The sequence below is a fragment of the Lactuca saligna genome, chromosome 2 (genome assembly GCF_052625555.1).
Source record: "Lactuca saligna cultivar CGN05327 chromosome 2, ASM5262555v1, whole genome shotgun sequence".
In the NCBI taxonomy this organism is placed as follows: Eukaryota; Viridiplantae; Streptophyta; class Magnoliopsida; order Asterales; family Asteraceae; genus Lactuca; species Lactuca saligna.
In genome coordinates this window covers 156,753,214-156,764,015 of record NC_136418.1, presented here as the reverse complement: position 1 = coordinate 156,764,015, position 10,802 = coordinate 156,753,214, and positions in this window count along the sequence as shown.

The window sequence follows — 10,802 nt, the reverse complement described above, 5'->3', positions numbered from 1 at the left end:
AGAGTTTCATAACTTGTCCTCAAGTTATGAAATATGAAAAGTCTCATTCATGAATATTAAAATTCATAAGTTATGGAAACCAAAAGTTTTGAAGAGTTACAAAACTTGCCCTCAAGTTTTGGAATTTGTAAAGTCTCATTTATGAAGCATTTAATTCCAAACCGTATAATTTTAAAAGTTTAAAATTCAAACCTTATACTATTATAATATTAAAAGTTAATATATATATATATATATATATATATATATATATATATATATATATATATATATATAAGAAAAGTCAGTCTTACCGTTAGTAGGCCTCATTCACAAAGCCAATCTATAAGGGGGTATAAGGTTACTGCCTATAAAATGGTGTTTTAGTGGGTGTCCACTCTCACCACTACTTACTTGACTGGTGGAGGGTCGTTTGCCAAACGAGTATGATAGGACATTAATCCTCATTAATAAGTATAATGAAATTATAAAGTAATTAAACTTTTATAAATTCTCAATCTTAGTTACTTTAGGACAAATGTGAAAACGGTGCTATTCCAACAAATTGCACTTTGCACCTTGCCAATTCGTCAGTGGAGCGTGTGTGGTTAACCGACACACTAATTTGGGACTGAAAAGGGTGGCAAAGGGTAGCTTGATGTTTATCATAGATCAATGGAGTGTGTGTGGTTAACCGGCACATTGATTAGGTGATAAGTGACATCAAGAGTACCAAGCAATTTTCATGGTTATTCACACCTTGTTTGTGATCCTTAGTATCGCAGTCACAAACTTGAAGGGCATAATCGAGATTTAAACATGTCATTGAAAAGTTCAATGAATCTTAAAGAATCTAGGAATTTCAATTCATTTAAATCTTAATAATCAATTTTGTTTTTCATGGTGGAAATTGGTAAATCGTCATTTACCTACCTTCAAATATTTTGCAATTCGATTACAGAATCCCTCTTCCAAATTGTAGAATATTGTGTTGGATCCTAGCCTTAATATTTCATTTGGGTATTATATTAAGGATTCTCATCTAATCTAAACTTTGTTCTTTTCCTTTTTTAGATGTCTATCCCAAACAATGCTTCAGGCTACAACCCTTCTAGTTCATTCTCCCTCATGAACTTGGTTAGGAGAACTATCTTGATGGGTCAAACTTTAACGATTGGATTCAAAATATTCGTATGACCCTTCGCTATGGGGACAAAGAATATGTCCTCGATAAAGAGCTGAAGGAGATTGATGAACAAACTGCTACTCCTAAGCAAATCGAGCAGTATAGGGTTCATGAGAGGGACGTGACAAAGGTGTCGTGCATTATGATTGCTACCATGACTGCTGAGCTTCAAAAGTCCTATGAGGACTTTTGGCCCATCGAGATGCACCAATATTTGATGGAAATTTACTATCAAATATCTCGACAGGAGAGGTATGAGATCATTGCCTCCATGATCACAACCAAAATGAAGGATGGAGAATCCATCACGACCCACTTGTAAAAGATGCAGAGATATGTGGACCGCTTCCCGAAGTTGAATGTGAACTTCGATGAAGAGTTGGATATTGATATCATCCTACATTCTTTACCTGCTTGTTATGATTAGTTTAGAATGACCTATCATATGAACAAGGAGGAAGTCACTCTAATCAAGCTTCAAGGCCTTCTAAGAACTACAGAAAGCAATTTGAAAGGCAAGTCTGTTGTAACCACTCGTACTGTTGTTGCCTCTGTTCTGGCAGTTGGACATAGGAAGGGAAAGAAGACGAATGCTCCTTCTAATAGCCACAAGGGAAAGTCCCATGATGGATCCTCTTCTAGCGGAACCAAAGGTGGTTCTGCTAAAACCTCTACCAATACAAAGGAAGCGGAGTGCTTCCATTGTCATGAAAAAGGGCACTGGAAACGAAGTTGCCTCAAATACTTGTAGGTCATTAAGGATGAGAAGATAAATCCCACCATTGCAGGTATTTACACTATTCTTTCTAATAACTCATTACATGCTAATTCTTGGGTCCTTGATACAGGTTGTAGATTTAACATTTGTTCTTATTTGCAGGGACTAAAAGGAAGTAGGGATGTGGAGCACGGGAAGATAAACTTAATCAAGAGGAATAGGAAAGTGTCGCTTGTCACCAAGATTGGAGTTTATTCTTTATTTCTTAGTAGTGGGTTAAATTTAGAGTTAAATAATTGTTGTTACTTGTCAGATATGGCGAGAAATATTATTTCCTTTCATGGTTTGTATAAACAAGGTTTTAGATTTTCATTTGATAATGAAATGGGTTCTATTAATGCTTTCTTTAATGGTGTATTTTATTTTGAAGCATTACCTTGTAATGGTGTATATGAAACTATGATGGTTGTAGATAACTTAGGAAATAATGTGTTTAATATTGATTCGTCCAATGGTTTGGACAAGGAATGCTTGTGGCATTGTCGTCTTGGACATGTCAACAAGAAGTGTATAGCCTAACTCCAAAAGTATGGAGTCTTGTAATCATTCGACTTAAAGTCGGATGACACTTGCGAATCATGTTTGCTTGGAAAGATGACTAAGTCACCCTGCTCTGGTACTTGTGAAAGGGGTGAAGTTCTGTTGGATCTTATACACACTGATGTGTGTATACCCTTCAGATCCACCACAAGGGATGCTAACCGCTTCTATGTGACGTTTACTGATGATTACACAGATATGGATATATCTACTTAATCAAGCATAAGTCTGAACATTTGAAAAGTTCAAAGAGTTTAAGCAAGAAGTGGAGAATCAATTAGACAGAAAGATAAATATGCTCCGATCCGATCGACGTGGTGAGTATCTTAGTATCGAGTTTCACGACTATCTTAAGGAATGGGGAATTGTTTCATAGTTGATGCCACCTAGGACACCACCGTTGAATGGTGTGGCTGAGAGGCGCAATCGAACCGTGCTGTAAATCGTTCATTCCATGATGAGTCAAGCTTCATTACCTATCTCATTCTTCGTGCTACAAACACCACTTTTCACTAGGTCTATAGAACAAATATCCAAAAGAATTTTGTGGGTAGCCAATGAAAATACATTTCACACTTTTGGCTTATATTTTGTCATGATTCTCTCGTCTAACAAAAGCTTCAACCCTACACTTTGATATGTGCTAACGAGGGAACTTTCCCTGTCCACATCTCATGAAGTGTTTTGGCAACCTTTTGAGTAGGGATAAGATTGAGGATATAAGTAGCAGTGTGTAAGGCATACCCCCATAAGGAAATGGGAAGAGTGGCTCGACTCATCATGGAATGAACAATGTATAAAAAGGTCTTATTGCGCCTCTCAGCCACAAATTTAAGTTGTGGTGTCCTAGGAGGATTCAGTTGAAACTATTCCAAAATTCTTGAGGTAGTCGTGGAACTCGATACTAAATACTCTCCTCCTCTATCAGATCAGAGCATCTTTATCTTCCTGCCTAATTGATTCTCGACTTCATGTTTAAACTCTTTGAACTTTTCAAATGTTTCTGATACATGTTTGATCAAGTAGATATAACCATATCTACTATAATCATTTATAAATGTTACATAAAACCGATTAGCATCTCTTGTGGTGGATCTAAAGGGCCTACACAAATATGTGTGTATGACGCCCAACAAACCTTTACCTCTTTCACAAGATCCATTGAAATGTGATTTTGTCCTTTTTCCCAAAACACAAGATTCACATTCATCATCTGGCCTCGGGTCAAATGATTCCAACACTCCATCCTTTTAGAGTTCGGCGATGTGTTTCTTATTAATGTGCCCAAGACGACAATGCCACAAGCATGCCTTGTCAGAACCATTAAACGAATCACTGCGAAATACATTGTTGCCTAAGCTATCAACACAAGTCATAGTTTCATACACACCATTACAATTTAAGGCTTTAATATAAAAATATCATTTTTATAAACTAAAAATGAACCAGTCAAATCACTAAAAAGAGTAACAAAAACCTTGTCTAAACAATGCTTGAAATGAAATAATGTTATGTGTCATTTCTGAAGAATAGAAACAATCTATCAAATCTAAACTAACTTCACTACTAAGCACTAGATGATAAGTCCCAATCTTAGTAACAGGAGAAGACCGCCTATTTCCCATGATTAAATTCATCCTACATGCTCCACCTCTTCACTTTCTTTTATACCTTGCAATTCATAATGCATATGAAAACTACATCCTGTATCAAGGACCCAAGAACAAGTAGATGGTGAGTTATTAATTTGCATAGTGTACATACTGTTTGATGATGGCTTCACCTTTCCATACTTGATATCTTGCAAGAACTTGGGGCAGCTCCTCATCCACTATCCCTTATCATTGTAATAGTAAAAATTGGACTCTTTGGGGACACTTGAGTGTCCTAATAGCTACACCTGATTTTACCTTCTATCTTACTAGCTAGTAGACCAAAGGCATTGTACCTTTTCACAAATAGTATAACACAAACAATCGGGTATCTATCTCAGGGAACAAAATTAATTATTTAACCTACTTACTATTAACTTAACCTAAAATTCTAAGCAAAAGTAAAATGGTTTTTAGCTAATTTTGCAAGTTTAGACAAACCTAAATTCTTAACAACTATTCACTCAAATCAAAACACTTATGTTAGTCTGAATCCACTTTCCCTTAATGGTTAGCTATTAATTATGGACAATTCTCATTGGCTACCAATTAACGTATTATTTGCAAGTCAAGTCCAAATTTACTAATATTGAATTTTCATGTAGAGCTACGCATGGTCACACATAATTTAACACAAAATCAATTATTAATTATTATTCAAGCTATGTAAGATTGACTAAACAAACACAATATTATAGTCACAATATATGTTCTCTATCACAGCCAAAACTAATACTTTAATCACTTAACTAAGATTGGTTGGATCCTAGCTCTAGCAATTCAATGTTCAATAAATTACTAGGTGTCAAGTTCATGCAATTTAATATTCACTAAACTACACAGAACATGAGTTAAAGCAATTTAAGTATCAAATTCTAACATGCCATGTATTAACAATCAAACACAAGCATTCAACCAACATGAAAAATCCATTAGCAAATAACTAATCCATGAATTCAATCTTCATGTAGCCAACATAAACAACTAGATTCAGCTACTCATAGTAACAATAAAACGCACAATCTTCATTAATAAGAACATAGTAATTGTACCAAATTAAGAACAAAGTTATAATCTTCTCCTCCTTCCTTGGATGTTATTACTAATTCTTTGCCTTCTTTTTTCTCTGAAAATCGACTTCTGGACTCTTATTCTCCCCAGCCAACCCCTCAAAATCCATAAGCATCAAGAATATTTATACTTTCTGAAATCACCCTCCTCACATCGTGAGAAAAGTCTTCTCACGTCGTGACCTAAGTCCTAATCCATATCGAACACATATTATGGCCTCCGAATACGTATCTTCTAGAATCTTAACGCTCACGTCGTGAGACATGATTCCTCACATCATGAGATTGTCTTTTTGCTGAATTCTTCATCTTTTAATGCAACACCCCATTCTCAAAGTGTTTAATTATGAGTCCCTGAGATTTAAGAGGAAGGGTAATTCTGGTCCTTTTACGGGAAACGGGTTTCATCCGAGAAGGTTTCGGGCCGATGTATGTTGTTAGAAGCATTTGGCTTCTCGTCACCCTCGTATGAATGTAAAGTTATTTGGGAGCGGGTTTAGAGTAGAGGAGTTGCGGCGTTTTGAAGATGATTATTGTTTATAGCTCTTTGTGGGATAAGAGGAAAAGGTCCCATGCATGCATGGCATGCATGCTTGAAGTTGGCTGGGTACGCCCAGCGTAATAGAGGAAAGAAACGCAGGTGTTTAGGTGAGTACACCCGGCGTACTAGAAGTACGCCCAGCATACTCTCAGAAACCCCAAACCCTAAAATTAGGATCATCCACTATATAAGGAACATGTTGGTTCATACCCTAGCCTCCAAAAGCTCATCCTTAACCTCAGAAACCCTAGAAACTCGTATTCCCTCCATTGTTGGGTGTGTTTGGCCTTGGAAAGCTCATTTTGGCAAAAGAAAAGCTAGAAGAAGAAAGGAGAAGTTGTCAAAGAAGGGAAGGAACGATTGGAGCTTGTAGATCTGAAGAGATATCATCCTTTGAAGCTTATTTGAGGTATAAAGCTTCTTGCTTGCCACTTATTTTGCATAGATCTAAGTGTTGTGAAGTTTTTAGCATCTTTCTTGTCCCAAAGTTCTCATCTTGATTCATGCTTTGTGTTGGCCGAGATTATTTGTCCTTTCAGACCTTTGGAGAGGTCTTGAGTGAGATAAATGAGGTCCCAAGGGCTGTAGTTGTTCCATGTGTGAGATATATAGGCCTTAATGGATTAAGACCTTGGATTAAGAGCTTATGGACGTCCCAAGTGATAAAGTTTGAGACTTTATGAATCCTAATCATATTTGGCCTAGGGATCTGAAGTTTGGGCTTAATAGCTTAAGCCATTAAGAAGTTATAATGACTTTATGAGTAGCGAAGTTACGCCTCGCGTAACTTGGTTGTACGCCCTGCATAGCGGGTCAAGGCCCCGATCCTCAGCTGCGTTTCAGTGTGTATTCCCCGCGTACCAAGGAGGGTGCGCCCACCGTACTCCCCCTGATTGGACCTTAATGTTGGGCCTTAGAGTTTGGGCTGTTTGTGGGTTGTTGGTTTATGGGCCATGTCTGGAAATTATGGATAGAGTATTTTTGGGCCCAATTATTGTTATGGACATTGGATCTAGGCCCATTTGGTGAGGTGGGCCCAATTTGGTAAATTGGGCCAATATTGGACTTTGTATAAGATTTGGATTTTGGTCTTGGCCCGATAAGTGGATGTATGCTTGGCCTAATGTTTATTTTGTTATGATGGTTAGTTCGGGATTTGCAGTGAGTTGGTGATTCGAGAATCTGCTTCTTCAGTTCAAAGTATCGGTAATCGCGAGGTGAGTTATCCTCACTATATCAACAGGGTCTAAGGCACCAAGACTGGCCCTTTATCGGATTGAGATCCGGGTATTTGTTGTTATGTTATTGCTTGATATGTCTGCATCCTGGTAGCTAGGATGGTATATGTTAGAGACCTGGTTAAGGTCGGTTTCCTGATATGTAGGGTGATGTTATGCTAGTGACCGGTTAGGTCGGTATCCTAGTTAGGATGATGATATGTTATGTGATCTGTTTGATCGGCTTGTTGACTGTGAACTCTTATATGATTGTATGTTTATGTGCACATGGTTGTTTGGACTGGAGTTGGGTTGAGGTGGGTCCTGCTTTGTGCTGTAGGCCAAGATACCCAGGGCGGACCGGTTATTCCAAAGTCCCAGCGAGCGGTCCGGATAGGCTGTAGGCTCCAAGAGGGCGGACCAAACGTGCCAAGGCTCGGATAGTGGACCAGGCCGACTGAAGGCCCAGTGCGGGCAGACCAGTCATACTATAGACTCGGAGGGTGGACCAGGTGGACTGTTGGCCGGTACGGTGGACCAGTGTCACAGTAGACCTGAAGAGCATGGTTGTTCTATGTTCTGTTATGTTATGTATGCTATGTATGATATGGGCTGGAAGGCACTATGTTATGGGCCGGAAGGCATTATGATTTGGACCGGAAGGTCGTAGCCTGGAAGGGCGTATATGTGGTTGGTATTTTGGGGGTATCTCACTAAGCTTTCGGGCTTACAGTTGTGGTTTAATGTTTTTCAGGTTCTTGAGCCCGGTGCGGGCGGACTAGTCATACTGTAGACTCGGAGGGTGGACCAGGTGGATTGTTGGCCGGTGCGGCGGACCAGTCTCACAGTAGACCCGAAGTGCATGGTTGTTCTATGTTCTGTTATGTTATGTATGCTATGTATGATATGGGCCGGAAGGCACTATGTTATGGGCCGGAAGGCATTATGATTTGGACCGGAAGGGCGTATATGTGGTTGGTATTTTGGGGGTATCTCACTAAGCTTTTGGGCTTACAGTTGTGGTTTAATGTTTTTCAGGTTCTTCAGGAGACCGTGGCAAGGCGAAGGCGTGATCGTACCACTCCTCGTGTTTATGTTTTATGTTATGGTTCTGGGAATACTCTGATAATAAATGTATTGAAAACCTTTTTGTAATAACATTATTAAAATGGGTTGTCTTTCAAGTGATATGTAAACAAATGCCTTGCTTATTTAAGACTCTTCTCAAACTCTATATTATGTTATTCTTCTCTAAACTTGTTTCTCTCTCGATCAACCCCACACTTATCTAAGATTATGGGTCTCGAATCTCGACTCTAAACGACTCGGATTAACTCGTAAACTCTCGTATATCTAATTCTCTATCTTTTTGCGTTTTGTTTCACAATTTTCTGTCAATAAACAACCAAAAGATGTGGAAGGAAGAAACATAACAATCATAAAAAAGTTTTAGTACATAATTAAACCAAAAATAAAAACAAACACACCAAAAATAAACCGCTCAAACTAAAATTCGTAACTCCTTCATACAGACTCCGATTTCCTCTGTCTTTTTACCGTGAGTTCCTATTAATGAGATATTCAACTCTCATTTAGGTCGCATAAGCAAAAAAACCGCTCAAACTAAAATTTGAGTTTCGGGTCGTGCACTGCTAAGCCAAATCTTAGAAAAATCATAACTTCCTCATATGAAGTCAGATTTGGGCGTTCTTTTTATGAACGCTTTTAGGTTAACATATTCTATGAATTTCATTTAGATCACTAAGGCTAAAAGTTGATCTATTATAAATTCACTATTTACGTCTCCCCGATGTCGTGCCGGTTCCGTCGCGAAACTTCGACGGGTCATAACTTCTTCGTTATAACTCGGATTTCGGCGCTCTTTATATGTACGGAACCCTTGAGACATATTCTAAAACTTGGTTAAGATTATTTATTCTAAATAATCTTTTGTCGAAAAGTCGTTTTCGACCCCTATTATCTCTTAAATTGACTAGACCGAATCTACGGGTATATAGAAGCTTATTTCAAACTAAGTAGGTTTATAACACCTCATGAAATGTGGAGTAGAAATGTTTTCTTACTCTGGCACATTTGAAATTGGTAGTTGTGATGTTTTGGTTAAAACATAAATAAACTAATACTAATTAAATGAAGTGTTATCTTGGTAAGAACCCACACTAACTTTTGAATGTTTGTTTTCGCTTGTCGAGGAATATTCCTTAAAAGAAAACTTATATTTTAAGAAGTCATGGGGAGTCTTATTGTTGTTGAAAAGTTTCAGGAGTCAATCAAGAATAAACCTTTTAGTTATCACTAGCACACGACGTGAGGTTGATAACCTATCGTGTTCAGTTGACACATTCTTGTTTCTATGCACCTTCCAGTAGAGTTGATAATGCATGTGAGTTATATGGTTCTCATTTGACTGCAAAAGGCAGATCACGTTGGCCAGTGATAGTATGTTGGTCAATGGAAGTGAGCTGCTTAAACAACATGGAAGACATGGTAGGCCCTTGTGCTACCAAATGGTAAGAAATTAAGAATAAGCAAAGTTCAGTCCATGAAAGGAAAAACAAAATTTTGATTTTGGTTTGTCCTCAACCTTATCTTATGATTGTAGGTTAGAAAAGATAAATTCACTTAGATAGGAACACATACACCATAAAATCTAAGAGGTAAAAGTTTTCGCTCTAATTCATGAAAATGATTATGAGAAAACACTTTAGCTACTAGATTTTAAATCTGATTAGTATCATGGTTAGCAATGGTGATAATTGTGTTCTCAAATTCGTATATGATTACGACATCCCTTTTCATAGTTCAAATTGTAAGAAATGACAAGTAATAGTTTGAACATTCAGGACTTATCGTTGTAAGTTCTGAAAGGGTTTAAACACATACATATGTGTTCTAATGAAAGGTGTATAAGCTTGAGAAGTCTAGTTGAATACATATCGAAGCATCACGTATTAGAAATCTGAACTTTAATAAGAAATTCAATAGTATTGATTTCTAGAAGTCCAGTTGATTTCTGAATACATGTCAAAGCTAGTTGGAGCATAATTGTTATGCTAGCAACAATATAATTGTTATGCTAAGTGGGAGCATAATTGTTATGTTAAGTGTTGCAAGTTGACAATACTATTTATAGGAAACAAAGTTTTCAAATTTGCAAGTTGCAGAGTTTGAGAATTGTTTCGTTAAAACAAGACTTAAGGGAGAAGGCACTTATACTTCATTTCAAATCTAAAAGTTTAGATTGAAGGTTTGAAAGAACTTAGTCATAGACATATATGAATATCGTGTTGAAATGATTCAACATAGGAAATTCTATATATGGAAATATTATAGCAAGAGACTGATCAAGTATCATGTTTTTATGTAAGACGTTATGTATCGAATCCCATATGCTTTGGATATAGGATTGATTACATATGTTATAATATTCACTTGTTCTGATTTTTCAAAGACCTAGGGCATTAAGAGGGAAAAAGGACTAGAACACGATGTAACTAGAGTTGTTAAACAACTGTTAAAGGACAATCTAAGGTTCGCTAAAGATTGATTGTTTATGGATAGTTGAAAGTTTAATATTTGGATATACCATATTGACGTGTTTCTGATTGGGATAATTCTTGATCGGAATTGATAGTCATATGAGAATATGGAAATGTTTCCATAATTGGAGTTGGTTATTGAAATCTATATATGAGTTAGAAACCTTAATGCAAGGAAGGTGTTCAAGAATTATATCTTGAATTTGAAACTTCATAACCTTGAAACTGTTTTATGTAACAAAGTTTCAATGGAGAATTTTGTGACTTGGTTGGCAAAGT